This window comes from Bos grunniens, chromosome 13 (genome assembly GCF_055505025.1).
Source record: "Bos grunniens cultivar Pamir isolate PY7600 chromosome 13, Bosgru_T2T1.0, whole genome shotgun sequence".
NCBI classification, from domain to species: Eukaryota; Metazoa; Chordata; class Mammalia; order Artiodactyla; family Bovidae; genus Bos; species Bos grunniens.
The window spans coordinates 69453448-69475717 of record NC_141177.1 but is presented as its reverse complement, the minus strand read 5'-3'; the positions used below and the strand labels follow the sequence as shown (position 1 = coordinate 69475717).

Sequence of the window (22270 nt, the reverse complement as noted above, 5' to 3'; positions counted from 1 at the left end):
TATATGGGGATTCCTAGGTAGCTCAGTAGTAAAAGCATTCACTGCCAATGCAGGAGTTGCAGGAGACCCTGGTTTGATCTCTGGGTTGGGAAGCTTCCCTGGAGGAGGAAATGGCATCCCACTTCAGTATTCTTGCCTGGAGAATCCCAAGGACAGAGGAGCCTGGTAGGGTACAGTGCATGGGGTTGCAAAGAGTCAGACACGACTGAGTACATATGCATGCAAACTCACTATATATATACATAAACAGTATATATATTATATGTATATACTATATATGTAAATAGTATATATATTATAATATATAGTTTATGACATATTATATATATATAAAAGGAAATGGTTAAGATTTCACTCTGACAAATTCACACACTCATTTTGGGGGGAGGTGGAAGGAGGGAAAAAAAGAATCTTTGCAAAAATTTCATGTGAAAACAATCCTTATGAAACCATATAGCACTCCACAGGCCATTTTGTCACATTTAGACTCTGTGAGGTCACATTTGAGGCCATAGCATTTTTTCACCTTGCTAAGAATCCCACTTCAAAAATTTACAACAAAATTAAGAATTGCTTGCTCACTGGAGTCTAAGCATCAGATAGGTGTTAATCTTTAAGCAACTTCACTCTCTCAGAAGAGTTCACTAATCAAATCACAGCTCAAACCACAGACAGTGGGGTGGCCTCAAATAGCAGAGGAAGGAAAGGAGAAAATTTGGCTTCTCTGCTTTTCTTCTTAGTTGAGAACTACTGAATTGGTTGTGGGATAATTGCTTAATTAGGTCTAATGTATCTTTATTGTTTTAACTCCCCAGTAAGAGCTATATATAAATTTCATAATTCATACCATCAGGAATATAATGCAGGCTGCAGTTTTCAACAGCATACCAGATGACCATCCCCCAAAATACAGAGACCAGTATTATTTTACCCTCCACGTGTCCAAAATAAAAACGAAAGGAAAAACAGTGAGTGTATTAAAACCTTGAAACCTTTCTATAATAATTTAAATATGATCTTTTTTAATAACCATATCAAAAAGAAATGTACTCTAATAAAGGAGGAAAGAAATTCTTTTGGAATCAGAGCTCATCACCAAACAAGGACACCTGATTCCATGCTAAGCATTTCTTCTGGGGAAACTTTGTGGCACAGGTTGCCGGAGATTAAATGTCATAACTCAGTTCTCTCCTATAATTTATTAATTATGCTAATGTAGAGAGATTTTTAAAAAGGAGACTGTTAGGATACAAAGTCATGAAACCTTTATAGCTCTACTAACCCTTCAATGAGAAAATTTCCAGTGGAAAGTTCACAGATGCTTGTTATTTTTCTTTATATGCCTTTCTGTAAAACCACATCATTTTAGTATTTATACTAAAAATATAGAAACAAAACTCCTTCGGGTTTTATACATTTAAAATGGTTTACAGATCTTAAGTCTATTGTCAATTTTAGAATATAAACTGATACTTGCTTAGTGATTTTGCAGTTTGAGGTACTTGACAATTATGATAGACTCTGGAAATGTTTCTCAGATGGTAAAGAAACTGCAATTCAGGAGACCCAGGTTCAATCCCTGGGTTGGGAAGATACCCTGGAGAAGAAAATGGCAACCCCCTCCAGTTTTCTTGCCTGGAAAATCCCGTGGACAGGGAAGCCTGGCAAGCTACAGTCCATGGCATCACAAAGAGTCGGACATGACTGAGCAACTAACTAACACTTTCAGTTTCACTGGAAATGTTAAGATATAGTGAAGAGCTGGTTAATATTGCATTTCCTGTATATTACTTTTAATTTGCTGGTGGCACGTCTAAAATGTGTTTTTAAAAAGTGCCACAGTGGTTGTCTGTGATGGAGATAGATAACTGAAAAGAAGGGTTTAGGTTTCTGAAGTGATGTGTTTTGTGTAGTTGTTCTTTTGTTTTTCAGTAGATATTATATTGTATTTTAATATCACTAAAGGGTCTTTAATATACCAATTTTATTAAGTTCCTATTACTTCATCTTATATTGAAACAAAATTGTTTTAAATTCTTCTATTTTGAACACGCTGAATATATATGATTTTTTTTTTGCTTTTTTAAGCAGTCTTGGAATGTGCATCTTTGTACACAGTATTCAGACTATAGTCTCACCAACTGTTTAGCCTTGTTAAGTTTCTCAAAGTAACCTTTGTGAAGATTATGGATAATACTATTTGCTGATGGGAGCTGGATGGCTGTCAATTGCACTTCTCACATCTCTGAAAACTCCCACAATCTAAAGAAATTAGTTTGGGTGCTCCCTCCATGCTAAGGTAACCTCACTTCATCCTCCTGGACAAGCATGCCCCCTGGCATAAGGTGTGAGGACTGCAAAGTGAAAGAACCTCAGAATGAGCCCTGAACAGTTTTTTTTTTTTTAATAAATTGTCAATATTTTTCTGGTTTTTGTGTTCCCAAGGGTTCCCAAAGGGGGAAAAAAAAACACAAGAACCTGAACATAAGGACCGCTGGATTATTTTTACAATAACTCTTCTTGAATTTAAAGAAAATTAAATCAATTCGTTAGAGCAGTGATGAGCTGCCAACCACTTAATGTGCATGAATAAATGCATGTACATATGTTGCATCTATAATGCATCTTAAAAATGCTAGTTCTCTGGTAGTACAGGAGGAACAAACGAGTTGCTACTTGGCCTTCATTAGCTTTTGTCATTGTGAAAAAATATTTCTATGAAAGTCTGTTCATGAGTTGTAGGAGTTGATGAGTATGCAACTCTATGCATCTCTTATTGTCACAAAATTTCTACTTGTTAGTTTCTGGGTAGACTGATTTGGTACTGGGACAAACAAAATCCCATAGATTCAGAAACACCAGATTCTACCCTCTCCACTGTTTTCCTACAACCTACATACTGGCAACCTACATACCTACTCCAATAAATCAAACTGATTTATTGGAAAGCAATAGAATGGTGGGAGCTTCCCTGGTAGCTCAGCTGGTAAAGAATCCACCTGCAATGCAGGAGGCCCTGGTTCGATTCCTGGGTCGGGGAGACCCCTGGAGAAGGAATAGGCTACCCACTCCAATATTCTTGCCTGGAGAATCCCCAAGGACAGAGGAGCCTGGCAGGCTGCAGTCTACGGGGCTGCAAAGAGTTGGATATGACTGAGGGACTAAGCACACCACAGAATGGTGAACCTATCAGGTATAGTTCAACTCTTCCACTTACTAATGAAGAATGGTATCAAAAGAAGTCAGGTGCGTAGCAAACAACAACAACAAAAACCCAAACAAAAGAACCAAGGTGAATGACTGAACCAAGAATGCAGTGTGAACTTGTGGTTCCTGAGGCTGTAAAGTTTGCTCCATAAATCTTCTTAAAGAACATTTTTTTCCACTGACAATAAAGTATAGCAGATAAGGGAGCATGTTTTGGATCTCAGTACTTCTCACATTTTAATTGCTTATAAACCACCTGGGGGCTTTGAGATTTGGCATTATAAACCCCCAGGTAATTCCAATACTTCTGATGTGGACCAAGTTTTGAGTAACATGAGATGGGACAAAATTGTCCATCCCTTTGCCTGTAATACAATTACTTATAATAGAATGCTTTTTGTGGTTATGAAAATGTGCATTTCAAAGGAAATATAAATAACATCTCAAGATAAGTAAGCTTAAAGTGAGAATCCTTAACCTGCTACATTTTAAAGATTCTTAAATTATATTTAACTTTTACATCTCACAGTATGAAGTACTGTCTTATTTAATTGTGGAGTAGGGAGAATCACTATAAAATACATCATGGATGCCTTACAAAGCATCACAGGAAGTTCTAATATTTACTTGAAATTCAGCAGCTGTTTTTTTTGTTGTTGTTTATTTTACTTTATCTAGTAAACCTAAGTAAGATAAGAGGTGAGACATACAAACAGAACAAGGACCAATTCAATGCCTTCAGCTTCACCTATTAAAGTTTCTATAGACGTGATGCTAGAAAGCATTCCAACCATCAGAGAGGATGTGTGATGTCTAAAAATAATTTCTGTGTTATCTGACCCAGATCCAAAGGCAAAAGACATAGCTTGTAAAACAAAACAAAACAAAAAAAACAGTTTGACTTTAAAACAAGAAAGCTAACTTCTAATGTTCCTTGTGATCTGGAACAGCAGGTCCTGAGCAACTCTGAATCAATACCCTCAAATTTGCTACATCCTCTTTTTCTACTACCCCGTGCTGTTCTTTCAACATGCCTTTGCCTCAACACGTCTTATGAAACTGACAAAAGAACTTGGTAAGCTCTTTCTCTCACTGTGTCTTGCTAGGGTCTGCATATACATTCCCTCCCGGGAAAGTTGCATCTGGCTACACCCTACGATTACCTGGGGGACCTTTGAAAAAAAGCTGGCATCTAGACTCCTCCCCTGCAAGGATATCAAACCAGTCAGTCCTAAAGGAAATCAACCCTGAATATTCATTGGAAGGATTGATACTGAAGCTGAAGCTCCAATATTTTGGCCACTTGATACGAAGAGCCGACTCGTTGGAAAAGACCCTGATGCTGGGAAAGATTGAAGGCAACAGGAGAAGGAGGCAGCAGAGAATGAGATTGTTAGATAGCATCTCAATAGACATGAATTTGAGCAGACTTTGAGAGACAGTGGAGGACAGGGGAGCTTGGTGTGCTGCAGTCCATGGGGTTGCAAAGAGTCAGACATGGCTTAGCGACTGAACAACAAGACTCCCCCTCCCAAATCAATTAAATCAGAATTTCTGGGGTCAGTTCTGGGCACTGTTACTTTTAGAAACTCTCCAGGCAATGGAAATGTTCAATTATGGTTTATAATCATGTTAAAAGAAGACAAAGAGAAAAGACAGGAAGTGGCACCTTAATGGAAATTAGTTTTCTACAAGATGTGCTGTGGACCAGTTGGTGGTCAGAGTACCACCATCTGACTGTAGATCTGACCACCATCTGACCACAATTGGTTGCTCAGAGACTAATGCAGAAGCCCTCTCAGAAACAGTGGTGTGACCTGAGTATCACTGTATAGAGTAGATGCATTTACACTATATATTTATCATTCTTAGCTCATGATGGGTTATCAGTATACAAGAGATATTTGTGGTAGGGAGGTAGGCTTCCCTGGTGGCTCAGTGATAAGGAATCCGCCTGCTAAGCAGGAGACTTGAGTTCAGAACTTGGGTCCAGAAGATCCCCTGGAGTGGGAAATGACAACTCACTCCAGTATTCTTGCCTGGAAAATTCCATGGACAGAGGAGCCTGGCAGGCTACAGTCCATGAGGTCACAAAGGAGTCGGGCATGAGTTAGCAACTTACAACAAACAATAGTCACAAAGCCTCCTAACTATAATATGCAGGCTGACCACAAAGAGAAGGGAAATAGGTACGTGCTGAGATGCTCTTATTAATCCCCTGTACTCTCACCTCTTGTTAGCACTTCATCTCCACACCGCACAGCAAAGAAACTTACCCAGCTTGCTTCTCTTGGTGTTTTCTCCTTCCCTGTACCTCCTTCCCAGTATTAATTCTAACCCCATGGCAGAAGTAGTTAACCAAATGGTAGACATCAGCATCAGCATCACTGCCTTGGGACTTTTCCTGACCTAGAAACAGTCCCCCTGCAAAATGTTCTGCTCAAGGAACTGTCTGGACTTTTCATTCTTAATGCACTAGTGCAGATGTTTCTACCAGAGACCTAAAATCACTGAGTACAGCTTTAGAGATCATAGTTATTGTAAAACATCATTCAAAGTCTGAGAGTCATGTTTTGATACTGTCTAATCTCTGAAGTGCCTCATAGCAACTCTAATTGCCTGAATATTCCAGGCAAGAATATTCAGCCTTCTACAATAGTCCCTTCTCTCTTATTTATAACATTTCCAAGGCACTGGATATATATTACTGTAAAGTTGTTACGTGTTTATTTATATATGTATTTATTTAGGCTCAGCAAGAGCAAGATATTCTGTCCTGTCATTGCATTTACCTAATATATCTTGATTTGCTTTTATTATTTGTTCTTAGCCACAAAATTTACCTTACATTTGTTTATATTTGTTCAATGTTCAAAATACATTGGATACTACTTTTTTTTTACTATCCTGGTTTCAGTTTCTTTGAAAAGTCTCTGTGAATTAATGCTATTTGTAGATTTGATTTCTTATATGTTTCATCAAACCAATGTTATAAACAGTTTTGACTTTTTAACAGAGTAGAGGAAAAGGGTGGCTTGAGAAATGAGCTAGTACAAATAATAAATATAATAAAAATTCATAGTATTTATTATTACTTTTATTGCTGGGTTATTAGATAATGCCTAAATTGCTTTGTATAAGTTATCCTATTTTTAACTCTCATAATAATGTTATAAGTACTAACCTTAATGCATTTTATTGATGAATAAAATATCTCCACATATACTATAAAATGTTACACATTTTACTATACATATAAGCATATATTTTGTCAGTAAAACTATTCTATCAAATATTTAAGAAAAAATATACCAACCCTATTTAAACTTTTCCAGAAAATAGAGGAAGATGCAACATTTCTTTTATGAGAACAGTAATGTCCTTATCATGCAGACTAGATATAAAAGAAAACCACAGTCCAGTATCTTTCATTAACAAAGGCATAAATTTCCTTGAATAAATATGAGGATGAGGTTAAAGTCAGTCATATAAAGACAAGAATGATACATGATGACTAAGTGGAAGTTATGGTAGGAATGAATAGTATGGTTTGACTTTTAAAAAACCAATCAATGTAATTCTTAACATTAACAAACTATGGAAGAAAAATCATACAATTATCTCAATAATACAAAAAATCATTTGACAGAATTCAATGTTTATTTCTTTTTTATTGAGTTACAATTGGCCTACAACGTTGTACTGGTTTCAAATGTTCAATTATAGTAATTTAATATTTTTGTGCATTATGAAATGATCACCAGGATAAGTTACCATGTAACCAGACAAATTTATTCTAACATACTTAATATATTCTCTGTACTGTACATTACATCTCTGTGACTGATCTGTTTTTTAACTGAAAGTTTGTACTTCTCCGAGAAGGCAATGGCAACCCACTCCAGTACTCTTGCCTGGAAAATCCCATGGATGGAGGAGCCCGGTAGGCTGCAGTCCATGGGATCACTAGGAGTCAGACCCGACTGAGCGACTTCCCTTTCACTTTTCACTTTCATGCATTGGAGAAGGAAATGGCAACCCACTCCAGTATTCTTGCCTGGAGAATCCCAGGGACGGGGGAGCCTGGTGGGCTGTCGTCTATGGAGTTGCACAGAGTCGGACATGACTGAAGCGACTTAGCAGTAGCAGCAGTTGTACTTCTAATCCCCTTCAACTATTTCTCCTTTCCCCAACCCTCCTCCTATCTGCTGCTGCTAAGTCATGTCAGTCGTGTCTGACTCTGTGAGACCCCATAGACGGAAGCCCACCAGGCTCCCCCGTCCCTGGGATTCTCCAGGCAAGAACATTGGAGTGGGTTTCCATTTCCTTCTCCAATGCATGAAAGTGAAAAGTGAAAGGGAAGTCACTCAGTCGTGTCCGACTCTTAGCGACCCCATGGACTACAGCCCACCAGGCTCCTCCGACCATGGGATTCTCCAGGCAAGAGTACTGGAGTGGGGTGCCATTGCTTTCTCCGTCCTCCCATCTAGCAACTACCAATTTGTTCTCTGTATCTACAAGTCTATTGTTTGGTTTGTTCATTTGTTTAGTTTTTTAGATTTCACATATAAGAGACTCATACAGTATTTGTCTCACTTATTTCATTTAGCATAATACCCATTGGATTCATTCATGTTGTAGGAAATAGCAAGATTTCATTTTGCATGGATTAGTATTCCATTGTATGCGTATGCATATGTACACACACACACACACACACAAATTCTATGTGATTGCTCTTTCCTTATTCCAGCACATTTCTGAGAGAATAAGTCTATGGTAACTTGATTCTAATAAATTCAACATATCAAATGTAGAGCAATGTTTTCTTTGATCATGTCTGTTTAACACATCAAATCATGAAATTATATGGAAACTGAAAATAAATTGTTCTCCAGTGGCTGTGGGAGTGAGTTATAAGGAAAATTATGTGAAGGAGTATTTGGTTTGGTGATAGTAGTTCTTAGAACTTTTGGATAATATGTTGAAAAATATGATATACCATTTTAAATGTAATTCCAGGGATGTATGGATTTTTATGGAACCCACTCCTGCATCCAATTTCAGTTAAGTGCATTTGCTATAACTTAATTCTATTTTATAATTTTTGTCATGCTATTCAATCATACCAATGATTATACGTCATTGCTCTCACTGGTATTAGAATTTTAATGTTTTTAAAATACAGTTAAAAGCCATACTTAATTAATATTTACTCAAAAAGTCAATAAGCTAAAACTCAGTCAAATTAATAAGTCATTCAATAAAGTCTGTCTAGTCAAGGCTCTGGTTTTTCCAGTGGTCATGTATGGATGAAAGTTGGACTGTGAAGAAAGCTGAACACCGAAGAATTGATGCTTTTGAACTGTGGTGTTGGATAAGACTCTTGACAGTCCCTTGGACTGCAAGGAGATCCAACCAGTCCATCCTAAAGGAGATCAGTCCTGGGTGTTCATTGGAAGGACTGATGCTAAAGCTGAAACTCCAATATTTTGGCAACCTCATGTGAAGAGTTGACTCATTGGAAAATACCCTGATGCTGGGAGGGATTGGGGGCACGAGGAGAAGGGGATGACAGAGGATGAGATGGCATCACCAACTCAGTGGACATGAGTTTGAGTGAACTCTGGGAGTTGGTGATAGACAGGGAGGCCTGGTGCCCTGCAACTCAAGGGGTCGCAAAGAATCGGACACGACTGAGCGACTGAACTGAACTGAACTGAACTTGCAATAGAAGTACATCTCAGGTAGCACTAGTGGTAAAGAACCCACCTGCCAATACAGGAGACATAAGAGATACAGGTTTGATCTCTGGCTCAGGAAGATCTCCTGGAGGAGGGTGTGGCAACCCACTCCAGTATTCTTGCCTGGAGAATCCCATGGACAGAAGAGCCTGGTGGGCTATAGTCCATAGCGTTGCAAAGAGTTGGACATGACTAAAGTGACCTAACACCCACAGTAGATCCAAGAATCACCAGGAAAATTAAGCAACCTAAACTATGGGATGAATTCAGAGAAATTCCTCATTTTAGTCTTCAAAAGGTGTTACACAAAGGCAAGTCTAGTAAAAGTTTTATTTTGTTAGGGGATTATTTATGATAATCATGTCTCACTGAAATTGAATTATTTGAATTCCATGGGGATTTTTTGATACATGTGTTTTACTCTTGCTATAAAGATAGAGGTTATATCCATTTGTTTTTTTTAGAATTTGTCATGCAGTTGATAACTGTGTTAGGCCTGAATATCAAGATGAATAAAACACAAAATTAAAGTCACAGCTCTCAAAAACTTCTGCAGTAACAGGAGTAAAATACACCCTGAGCATAAGAAATGATGCAGTATTAATGGAAGAAAACTGGAGCCTTGAGGATAGATTTTCTTCAGGACGGAGTACCAAAAGTAGGGTATGGAGAAGGAAGTAGATTGTCTTTTCCTTAAAGAAAATTTTGGTAAAAGCATCTGAGACTGAAGTAACATATTTGTTGGAAAAAAAAAAAAAAAAAAGGCAGAGTTCCCACCCATTCTTTTAAACTGGAAACCGGCACAAAGTAGTTACTGTCATGTCATTATAAAGCTTATTGCCATGAATTAATTAACTAATTTGCGTCATACAGCTTTCTACGAGTTTGTTCTTAAAGTACATGCCGATTAAATGTAGGCAACAAGTGTTACAAAAAGCCTTAAAGGTGTAAATCATTTTATTGTTCCAGTGGGAGCCATTATATAAAGAAAAGAATGAATCCTAAATGAAAGGCAGATAAGGAAGGTTGCAACCCTTTTCCTTTTCGTTTTGTTTTTCTCCCCTTTTCTGTAATACCTATTCCCTCCATAAGGAGAGACCCAAATCAAGTTGTGAGCATGTAAATATTCTTGAAGCAATTAGGAAATTGACAATGAATCCATGTGCCATTCTCCCAATAGCCTGGTCTGTTGATAAGAACCATCATTCAAGATGCCAACCGCAATGTAAACTCAAGATACCTTCGTGAATAGTTTAAAGACAGCAAACAATAGATTGCAACCAATAAAACCTTGATGTTTCTAAGCCATGAATCAAGGGCTTTGTGTCCGACAGAGACAGCACTGACCTTCACCTTCTAAATGCTTGACACAAAAAAATAAGTCTAAGTAGCGTGACTGATGTGGGTCACACAGGATGGTTATAAAATTAAACTATATTTTCTGCCAAGTCACAAAGAAGCACTTTTTAGTAGATAATCGGATCTAAGAAAAATCAATGCTTCTGCATCTGAGTTAAGCATTTAAAATATTTGCGGACATCCAAACATTTTGCACTTCAGACCATCTCTTCCTTTTATTAAAGAAGGAGAGGGGAATGAAATTGGGGTCAGCCAAACCACTGGAAACCTTTATGCTGTCATTGAGTCAACTATTTTAAGTTGCATTTCAAGTGGTTGTTCGAAATAAAAATGAAAGCTGTGACAATGTGGAAATGTCTAAAATCAAAACGAGAAACTATCAAGCAGCTTTCTCATTCTTAGTATTGCTTGTTCCTTGTTTTAATGAGAGTGATGAGACGAAATCGAGCACAGGGAAATCTAAGCAGAATCTTAAGAACAATTATGTAGTAGTGAGATCTGTTACGTGGATGAATCTCCATGGGGAGCTTCTCTACCTGAGTTACTTAAATCCAAATTGGACAGAGCACACGAGGTACACGTTGTAGATTATGATTCTGTCTGACAACCAGACATTGTAGATAACCTAGTAGCGCTTGGTTTCCAATTGTTTTTTAAATATATGAATTTGACCACCAAAACTTCTTTGGGTTTGTAGGATATGTATAATCCCCAAATATAAGTTATATGGAGGTGATAAGAATCTTCTGTGTAGGGTATGAAAGAGCTTGAGTTAATTGACTGACCTATTATTGGCCAGTTATTATACTAGGTGTTTTCCTAATAAAAGATAGATAAGTACATTGGAGTAGTGGCTGAGCAGTAAAGAATCTGCCTGTAATGCAGGAGACATGGGTTCAATCCCTGGATCAGGAAGAGCCCCTGGAGAAGAAAATGGCAACCCATTGCAGTATTCTTGCCTGGGAAATCTCATGGACAGAGGATCCTGGCAGAAGCAGTCCATGGGGTTGCAAAAGAGTCAGACACAACTTAGCAACTAAACAGCAACAAGTGACTGAACTATTATTGCAGTATTTCACATGAGGATGCCTATTGTCAGAGGGTTTAAGGCAACATGCATAGCCTAGTAACCCAAGAAAGAAAACGTGATGATGAAGAAATTAATGAGTGAGTGCAAACTGGTATTGGATGAAGGACTGTCTGACACCAATATCATCTTTTCCCATTGCAGGTTATTATATTATCTACAATGAAACTGCATGGTGAATATAAGTACCCCACTGCTTTCCACAAGTTTGAATTAACTGAAAGAAGTTTGAAGAGACTTTTGGCTTTTATGGAAAAAAAGCTGTTATCATCCTAATGTTAGTCCTGTTTAAAAAGCAAAGTGGTGTAATGTTAACTTTCAGAAAAGGAGTTATACTCTGCTTTACCTCATTTCAGTTTATGAAAGGTTTCATAGGAACACACCACTTCCATATACTGGGGAAAACCTCTATTTTTAAATATTGTGAAATATAAATTGATAAGAAGCAACCCAAAGGACGACTACCAGATGTCACCCAGCTGGCCAGTGTAATGTTCTGTGTTCCATAAATTCCCAAATCGCGTTTAACTGTCATCAATATTTCTGTGATGATAACTGATTTAGGATGAGTCTTACTCATGAGATAATATGATGAGGATAGAAAAGTAGGAAAAATTAAAGCATTCATGGATTAATGAGAAATTAGTATTGCTATCATATTCTTTCTCATTCAAATACTTTAGATTAAGAAATCACCATTCCTAGCCTTTGTAGAGAAGCCATGGCTGCCTCCTATGAGAGGAGAGAAAAGCAAACGGTAATCTAAGAGTTCTTACACATATTTGCAATGAAGCCTCATGTGTTTGACTCTAAAACACACAAGTTTTGTTAGGAACAAAATGAGATATAAGTAAAAACAGTGATTTTTTAAAATATATATTAAAAAGAATGAATTTTTCTGACAATAATTTTTAGTGTGTGTTGGTATGTTTTAGTGGATTTTTTAAAATTTTATTTTTATTTATTTTTTTAACCCCCAAAATATGTTGTATTGGGATATAGCCGATTAATAATGTTGTAAAAGTTTCAGGCGAACAGTGAAAGGATTCTGTTATACATATACATGTATCCATTCTCCCCCCAACCCTCCTCACATCCAATCTGGTACATGATATTGAGCAGAGTTCCATGTGCTGTACAACAGGTCTTTGTTATTCATTTTAAATATAGCAGTGTATACTGACATTCCCAAAGTCCCTAACTATCCCTTCCCCCTGGCAACCATTTCGTTTTCTAAGTCTGTGAGTCTTTCTGTTTTGTATGTACGTTCATTTGTATCATTTCTTTTTAGATTCCACATATAAGGGATGTCATACGATATTTCTCCTTCTCTGACTTAATTCTAGTACAGTTAAAATGGAAAAAGATCAGAGGGTAGCTACTTCTGCCATGGATTAGTAAATCAAGAGGTAATTAAATCTAACAGTATAAAAATATTTTATCCACTGCTGTAAATAAGTAGGAAGCTAAAAATAAAAAATAGCAAACAATTATTTTCAGACACTGAATAGCAGGCTGTACAAGATTGGTGGTGGTGGTGGGTCAGTCATGTCCGTGTAAGTCATGTCCGACTCTGCGACGCTATGGACTGTAGCCCGCCAGGGTCCTCTGTCCATGGGATTCTCCAGACAAGAATCCAGGAGTGGGTTGCCATTTCCTCCTCCAGGGGATCTTCCCAACCCAGGGACTGAACCCACATCTCCTGTGTCTCCTCTTTGCCAGCACATTCTTTACTGTTGAGCCACCAGAGAAGCCCACAAGATTGCTATCCTTTAGAAAAGGCAAACAAATAAAGCAAGGCCCAGGATAAGGCTTTCTACCTGGGCAGTTTCTGAAACTGCAGTGCAAGGGAAACTCAGAGTCTGGCAGTCTTGCTGTATAGACGAGATAGATGTCAAAGTTACTGAAGGGACTAGAATAGACTGGGGAGAATATTGGGAAGGAGCAAGTGGTGCAGAGACACAGTTCCAAAGTTCTTTATTGCATTTTCTTGATTCTTCTGTAGACTGTCAATCTGCACATAGAGATTTCTGGATATTTTTCTTTCAGTGCTTTTTAAAAGTGTTATTCCACTGTCTCCTGACTTGCGTGGATTCTGATGGTACGTGTGAGTCAGCCTCTGTTTCACAGACAGGTTCATCTGTGTCATAGTTTAGATTCCACATTTAGGTGACACCACACACATTTGTCTTTCCCTTTCTGACTCACTTCACTTAATATGATCATCTCTAGGTCCATCCATGTCGCTGCAAGTGGCATTATTCCATTCTGGTTTTGAGCTGAATAGTATTCCATTGCATATATCAATGTGTACTGCATCTTCTATATTCATTCATCTGTTGATGGACACTTAGCCATTTCGATGTCTTGGCTATTGCAAGTAGCACTGCTATGAACACACTGGTATGTGTATCTTTTTGAATTATCTTGTACAGAGATATGCCCAGGAGTGGGGTTAGTGTCATCCAGCAATTTTACTTCTGGGTATATATGCCCACATAAAATGAAAGCAGGGACTCAGATATTTGCTTTCCAAAGTTTGTAGCAGGATGACTCAAAATAGCCACAAGGTAGAAACAACCCAAATGTCCACTGACAAATAAACATGTATATAATGTGACCTCTAACTACAATACCGTATTGTTTAGACTTAAAAAGGAGTGAAATTCTGATACATGCTACAATATGGATGCATAATGATGACATTATTCTAAACAAAAAAAAAAGGCAGGTACAAAAGGACAAATTTCATATCAGATACCTAGAATAGTTGAATTCAAAGAGGCAGAAAGTATATTGGCAGTTTCCAGGGACTGGAGGAGGAATAGAATGGGTAGTTATTACTTAATGTTATGGAGTGTCAGTTTGAAAGATGAAAAGTTTCCCAAAATGGATGATGATAATGCTTGTACAACAATGTGCATGTACTCAATGCAAATAAATTTTGTACTTAAAAATGATTAATATCGTAAGTTTATGTTATATATACTTTACAAAAATAGGAAAACACTTATGTTCAGGTGTAATTATGAACAAAACTTTATTTTTTGTTACTAATATATTATCACTGGAATGTCACATGAAAACCATTATTCACTAAATAAGAAAGCTAACCCATGATAACCAACTGTAATAACACTAACTCTAATTTTCTTCTAAGTACCAATAGTTCTCCCCTATCACCACAGAGAAAACTAGTGACATTTTGTTTTATTTATTCCTGCTTTAAAAAGAGATTTTGATTAGATATGTGAGGGAAAAAATAGCCCACTAGCATAAAAGCAAATAATTCTTTCTTAAATTTGACATTTAAAATCATAAAGATGAGAGGAAAAAAATGCATTAAGTAGCCAGGTAGGAAAAATTTACAGTTCTGAGAACTTATGAAAAATCTTAAATATAATTTGAACATAGCTTTGCAATTATGCAAATTCTTATATTCTTAAATGACTAGGTTGCATATTAAGTCTAATGTATAAACTGCAGGAGTAAATTATTGTCTAAAATCTGCTAAGGGCTTTAAACTGTAAACATTACCTTAATTAATTGTGTATTACACTCTTGCAGGTCTTTTTCTCTTCTTGATAAAAACTGTTTTTTAAAGGACTTATTTTAAGAAGATAGTTATTTTGTTTCCTTTACAAAGAATATTCTTGGTCTGATATTCAAGTTCCCCACTTCCATCACTATTTTTTCAATATAGATGTTATCCTTGACGAACTGGTTAATTTTATATCTACATAATTAAAATTTAAAACTATTACAATTTATAATCATAATATTTCATAATAATCACTGAGATTTTAAGGTGGGGAGCATAGGAAATTGAGAATAAAATTTAATAATAGTGGCTCAACCCTAAAACAAGTGTCAGAAAAATCCTGTAAATGCTGAATATCTCTATCCTTTTGCTAAAGCTCTGCTTGCCTTTTCTGATTCCATCAGTATCTTGGTCCATTTAGCAATAGCATTCATTTCTAGAGCATATTCAAAGTATGCAGATAGTAGTACCCATCAAGCAAATTCTGTACTTGGAATAGTCCAGCCTCTCTGTTGGCTAAACCTGTTGGGGTGGGGAGTGGTAGAGACATGGAGCAACCGGCAGAAGAAAATAAATGGAATGTATCTATATCTGTGCATCTGCTCTGTCTTTACATATTCCATTGCAGCATTCCAATAATATGGAGTCTCTCTTGTTCAGTATCATTATTATTATTATTATTTTATCTGCTTAGGAACAGAGACACAGTGAGTCTGCTTAGGAACAGAGACACAGCAACTTGATCATAAATAATTGGGAATTCCCATCCAGCTGATACGAAAGCAAGTAAAAATTGGAAATTACCTCATCAATAACACAGCCAGAATTCAATGCTAATTGGAGTCATTATCATTCAACAATCAGTTGACAAGATTAGTGATGCAAGAGGCGCTTTGCAAACCTGTTCATCTAGTGCCTCTTTTCCCACCATGAATAGAGATTCTCTCACTCTAGCAATTCAGCCATTCATCTCTTTGTCTCCATTCCCTTTTCTACTTTTGTAACATAGCCTACTGAACCATCTGCTTCTAAATCTTTCTCTTTGCTTTATATTCAGGGCTCTTGGAGAAAATAAATGACTGCTAGCAACATCTAAAATGGATCATCTGTACTGAATATGATTCTTTCATGGCATCGTCTACATATCCTGCCACAAGTGTATCTATTTTTGCAATATTCTGTTCATCCTGGATATTAATAATATTTATGATAATAGAAGTTTATAAGTAAATATTTGCCAGAGACTATTTTAAGAATTTTAAATGTATTATTCAATTTAATCTGTACCATGATGCTCTCAGGTGGTGGCTGTTAATGGCTCTAGGTCTCAGAGGCAGAGGGAGTCTAAATAAATGACCCATGGTTGCATGCCTAATAAGTGTCAAACCTGGGATTTTAACCCAGCATTTTGGACCCAGGGTTGTAGCTTTGAATGGTGAATACTGCTTCTGTAGGACTCTTTTTGTTACTCAGTAAAATAAGGATTCTTTTTAAGATTCTGTTCTGTTCTTGCATTTTACTTTTCATATTATACAAAATGTTATATCTTGGGCACTATGGACCATTTTCACTGACTTTACAGTCTTCTAGAAGGGCAATGAGGATATAATAGACCAAAGGACTCAGTGTCCTAATGTCCAGGTCTCTGTTCTTGATTCTCTTCTCCATCTAAATTGTTTCATTAACAGATCACATCCAGAACCATGGCTTTTAAATATTGAGGATAAACTGAATTATTTCAACAAGACATGTAGAGTATGGCTCTTAAGATCATGTTGAGTCTTTGCCTCAGAAGTATTTCATTCAGAGTAAAAGTGAAGTCTTCACGTGGACTGACTCTGGTCCCCTCTATCTCTCTGGTCTTGTGTCTGATTTCTTCCCCTTCTGCTATGAACACATTGGCTGGGCAAGCGCCTGCCTTAGGGCATTTGCACCCGCCAGATCCTCCTTTTGTGCATGGAATACTGTTCCCACAAGTGTCTACATAATTCTTATGATCTTCAAGTTTTGCTCACCTCACCTTAAAGGGCTTCCCTGGTGGCTCAGACAGCAAAGAATCTACCTGCAATGCAGGAGACCTGGGTTCGGTCCCTGGGTTGGGAAGATCTGCTGGAGAAGGAAATGGCAACCCACTTCAGTATTCTTGCCTGGAGAATCCCATGGACAGAGGAGCCTGGCGGGCCACAGTCGATGGCATTGCATAGAGTCAGACACCACTGAGCAAGTAACACTTTCACTACTAGACTCACCTTATTAAAATCACATTGCTTTTGGAACTCCTATACCCATTTGCCCTGATCTCTTCCTTCCATAGCATTTATCTGTCCCTATTATACTGTATAACATAATTGTATTTATTTTTTCAAATGTATGTTTTAAATGTTTTGTCTCCCCTTAGTATGAGCCATGGACTTTTAGAATTTTTGTATGTTGCCCTGTTTTATGTAATCAAATGCCTATAACACTCCCTGCCTGAATATAAAGGAGTCTTATAATGTATTGATTGAATGAATGGATAAAGTTTATCTAGTCCAGACTTTTTTCTGTGTACATATCTCAATTTAACACTGTCCTTTGAACGCATAGTCGGATCCTTAAAGTAATATGAGTAGAACAGAGCTCTTTGTTTTCCTTACCTGATTTTCCTGCTTGTAAGGTAATTGATTGATATCACCATGAACCTAGTTGTTCAGGAAAATTAAAAACAAAAACATAAAAACAATCACCCCAAAAGGAAGTATCACCTTTTATTCTACTTTGATACAATCATCATATCAAGTTCAATAGTGAAGACTGGCTTCATCTACAGCTGTGTTTTGCTATCTTTACTTCTATTTTATTTATTTATTTATTTTTCAATAGTGAAAGATGTTTATCAGTTTTCGTAATCAATAGCCAGATGATAAAAAAATAAAAGATAATTACAATTGAAAATCATAATGGGAATATGATTAACCAAATAGTATAAAATAATTGCACACAATTTGTGGGAGGGTGAAGCAGAGTGATGTAGTAAGTTGAAGTACATTCATGCACATGTTTTCATCTGCTCAGCCAGTCTGTGTCTCTTGGTTGGTGCATTTAATCCATTTACATTTAAGGTAATCATCGATATGTATGACCCTATTACAGTTTTCATAATTGTTTGGGGTTCATTTTCTGTAGGTAGGGCTTTTCCTTCTCTTGTTTTCTGTCTAGACAAGTCCTTTTAGCATTTGTTATAAAGCTGGTTTGCTGGTGCTGAATTCTCTTAATTTGTGCTTGTCTGGAAAGGCTTTCATTTCTCCATCAAATCTGAAGGAGAGTCTTTCTGGGTAGAGTATTCTTGGTTGTAGGTTCTTCCCTTTCATCACTTCAAATATGTCATGTAATTCCCTTCTGGCTTGTAGAGTTTCTGTTGAGAAATCAGCTGATAGCCTGATGAGAGTTCCCTTGTATATTATTTGTCATTTTTTGCTTGTTGTTTTTAATACTTTATCTTAGTCTTTAATTTTTGTCCGTTTGATTACTATGTGTCTCAGTGTATTCCTCCTTGGGTTTATCCTACAAAGGAGGTTTCTCTGTGCTTCCCAGACTTGGTTGATTATTTCCTTTCCCATAGGAAAGTTAGGAAAGTTTTCAGCTATTATCTCTTCAAGTATTTTCTCAGTTCCTTTTTCTCTCTCTTCTCCTTCTGGGACCCCTATAATGAGAATGTGCATTTAATGTTGTCCCAGAGGTCTCTTTAGGCTGTTTTCATTTCTTTTCATTTTTTTTTTCCCTATATTCTGTCCTGTGGCAGTGATTTCCACCATTCTGCCCTCTAGGTCATTTATCCGTGCTTCTGCCTCAGTTATTCTGCTATGCCGCTGCTGCTAAGTCACTTCAGTTGTATCCAACTCTGTGCGACCCCATAGACGGCAGCCCACCAGGCTCCCCGTCCCTGGGATTCTCTAGGCAAGAACACTGGAGTGGGTTGCCATCTCCTTCTCCAATGCATGAAAGTGAAAAGTGAAAGTGAAGTCGCTCAGTCATATCCGACTCCTAGCAACCCCATGGACTGCAGCCTACCAGGCCCCTCCATCCATGGGATTTTCCAGGCAAGAGTACTGGAGTGGGTTGCCATTGCCTTCTCCGTATTCTGCTATGGATTCCTTCTAATGTATTATTCATTTCTGTTTGTTCTTTAGTTCTTGTAGATATTTGGTAAACATTTCTTGAATCTTCTCAATCTATGCCTCCATTCTTTTTCCAAGATTCTGAATCATATTCACTATGATCATTCTGAATTCTTTTTCTGGAAGGTTGTCTATCTCCACTTCATTTAGTTGTTTTTCTCGGGTTTTCTCTCCTCATTCCATCTGGGATGTAACTTTCCGCTTTTTCATGCTAATTAACATTCTGCAATGTGGTTTTGTTTTAGTTACTGTGGGATTGTTGTTCTTGCTTCCTCTGCCTGCCCTCTGATGGAGGAGGCTATGAGGCTTATACAAGCTTCCTGGTGGGAGGGACTGGTGGTGGGAGAAACTGGTTCTTGTTCTGGTGGGCAGGGCCTTGCTCACTAAAGCTTTAATCCAGTTATCTGCTGATGGGTGGTTTTGCACTCCCTCCCTGGTAGTTTTTTTGACCTGAGGCGACCTAACCCTCAGATATATGGGCTCTATGGTCAGGTTAATGGCATCCTTCAAGAGCGTTGACACCAACGATGACCTGTCCCTGTGTACCCATGCCTCCACAGGAGACCCTCTGACACTGGCAGGTAGTTCTGGTTTGGTTTCCTGTTGAGTCACTGCTCCTTTCCTCTGAGTCTTGGTGCATACAAGGTTTTGTTTGTGTCCTCCAAGACTAGAGCCTCTGTTTCCCCCAGTCCTGTGGAAGTCATGTAATCAAATCCCACTGGCCTTCAAGGTCAGATTCCTTGGGGATTTCTAGTTCTTTTTTGGGTCTCCAGGTTGGGAAGCCTAATGTGGGGTTCCAAACCTTCACAACAGTGGGAGAACTTTTTTGGTATTATTGTTCTCCAGCTGTGGGTCGCCTACCCAGTGGGTATGGGATTTGATTTTATAGTGATTGTGCCCTTCCAACCATCTCACTGTGGCTTCTTGTCTTTGGACATGAGGTTTCCTTTTTTTTTTTTTTTTTTGGTAAGTTCCAGCATCCTCTTGTCAACAGTTATTCACCAGTTAGTTGTGATTTTGGTGTTCTCGCAAGAGGACATGAGCACACATCCTTCTAGTCTGCCATATTGAGTTAAAGATCCCATCTTTACTTTTATAACCTTGTTTTCCATCACCACCATCTCTCATTTAAAGCATACCAATAGCTTCCTCTAATATCTCTCTGTTTCTTCTCCTACTTTCCACAGACAAGCCAGAGAATTCTTTTAAAGTCTAAACTGTATCATATTACCACCCTGATTTTTTAAATTGCAGTGATTTCTCAATATATTAAGAAAGCAATTTTAACCATGACCTTCCAAGTGCTTCTGGGCTTCCCTAGTGGCTCAGAGGGTAAAGAATCCAGCTGCCAATGAAAAAGACACAAGAGAGATGGGTTCAATCCCTGGGTCGGGAAGCTCCCCTGGAGTAGGAATTGGCAACCTACTCCAGTATTTTTGCATAGAATATTCAATGGACTGAGGAGCCTGATGAGCTACAGTCCATAGAGTTACAAAGAGTTGGACACAACTTAGCGACTGAGCACACAGAACAGCAGGTCCTACAGCACTCAACCACAAAGTCTTTGTTTGAGCTCATGTCTCTCAACTGTCTTCTTCATTTTAAAAGCTCTGGGCACACCACCTGCCTTTATATCTCTGAACACATCATGTCTTATTCCTGTACTTGCTAATGCTTTTGCTTGTGATGGTTTTCTCCCAGTTCCAAGTCTACATAGCTCTTTCTCATCATGTATGTCTTGATTCAATATTACCTCCTCAGAGCAGTTATGCTGAATAAAAGTAGTGTCTTTCTCCTCCACTAGGTTATTAGCTTCTTGGGGGCAACATATCTTCAGCACCTAGAATGGGACCAGTCAAAAAAATAGGTGCTCAGTTAATATTGGTTGGCTGACTAATCCTATGAGATTAGCACAAAGAGTATATCAAAGAGGAAATAATAGAGGAAAATTAAGCTTTTGTTGGCATATGAAGTCTAAAAGTTGTGATGGGAATTTGAATTTTAGCTTGTACAAAATTGGGATTTTTTTTTATTACATTTTAAGAAAATGGATTATATAGACAAGAGCAGGCATGTTAAGAAGAGACATGTAAGAGCCAGCATGTCTGTCTCCCTGGCAACCCTAACCCTTCTTGGGGTGATAAGCCCTCTTCCCATCTGTTGGCTACTGTGAACTTCCCACTTTAGTTAGGTAGTTCTTGCAGAGGCTGCCAATATAAATACTGCATTATCTAGGACATGGTTATTGATCCATTGATCGGCATGGCACCCAAACCAGACATATAAACATATATCCTGCTTTTTTTTCTAACTGGATGTTGAAGCATTTCCTTTCTTTTAAAGCAGAGGGCAGTTTTGGCATTAGCTTGGATATGTTTTATGAGGTTTCACTCTTATGAAGACAGGAGGTCTAAGCAAATCCCACCTGCATTCTGAGAAGAAAGGAGACTAGCAAGATGGAACTGTTGACAGAATGAATCCCTGGTTCCACTTGTCTGTAGGGCCACCTCTACTCCTGAAATTTGGACTTTTAATTACATGAGCCAATCATTTATTGTTGTTGTTTATGCAAAGATTTTCTTGATCTTATAACCAAAAACCCTGCTTAGTGTAATGCATCCACCAAACTCCTCACTGAAAATAGAAATTGAGTAGGTTTTCTTGTTCTTCATAAATTTGTCCCTATAAAACTCACATTTTTTCTTATAATTTATTATTTTCAGGCCTTCAGAAAGTGTGATAAAAGGACTTAACAGTAAGGCCAGTGATCTTTGTTTAAATACCATTAAAGAAATTTACAAGTTTTATAGGATGGAAAGCAGAAATAAATGGTAAATTCCCTTTATGGCTACTTTAAAGAACCCCAGGGTGATGTAATGACACTGTAGATAAAAATAAGAAAGAAAGTTTATCTTTACATATTCTGGGCTTTGTTGTTCAGTTCCAAGCAAGACAAAATATGTTATTTACCTAATGGATTGGAACACTTTCCTCACAATAGATGAGTTTTTAGTAGAAATGCAGCTACATTCTCAGTCACTAGCACTAACTTAATAACATCCCTATTGCCACAAAACCTTAGAAAATTATACACTGAGGGCTTGTGATCTCAAAATATTCTAGGCAAGAATCTTGTTCTCTTCTTAGTAAAGAAAGAATTAACAAGTCTGGGAAA

General features: G+C 37.6%; 1 long non-coding RNA gene across 6 annotated transcripts in view; it reads left to right on the top strand.

The window, feature by feature from the left end:
* Nucleotides 1-22270, top strand: part of LOC147361186 (uncharacterized) — a 430912-nt gene that overhangs the window by 147951 nt on the left and 260691 nt on the right. For 2 of the 6 annotated variants that reach the window (XR_015139866.1, XR_015139863.1), the window contains one exon: nucleotides 11542-12305. The exons of 2 other annotated variants lie outside the window; for them this stretch is intronic. This is a non-coding gene — a long non-coding RNA (uncharacterized LOC147361186). Of the gene's footprint in view, nucleotides 1-4313; nucleotides 5759-11541; nucleotides 12306-22270 lie in introns of those variants that run through there. 2 more of the 6 variants (XR_015139867.1, XR_015139865.1) reach the window with 1 other exon arrangement.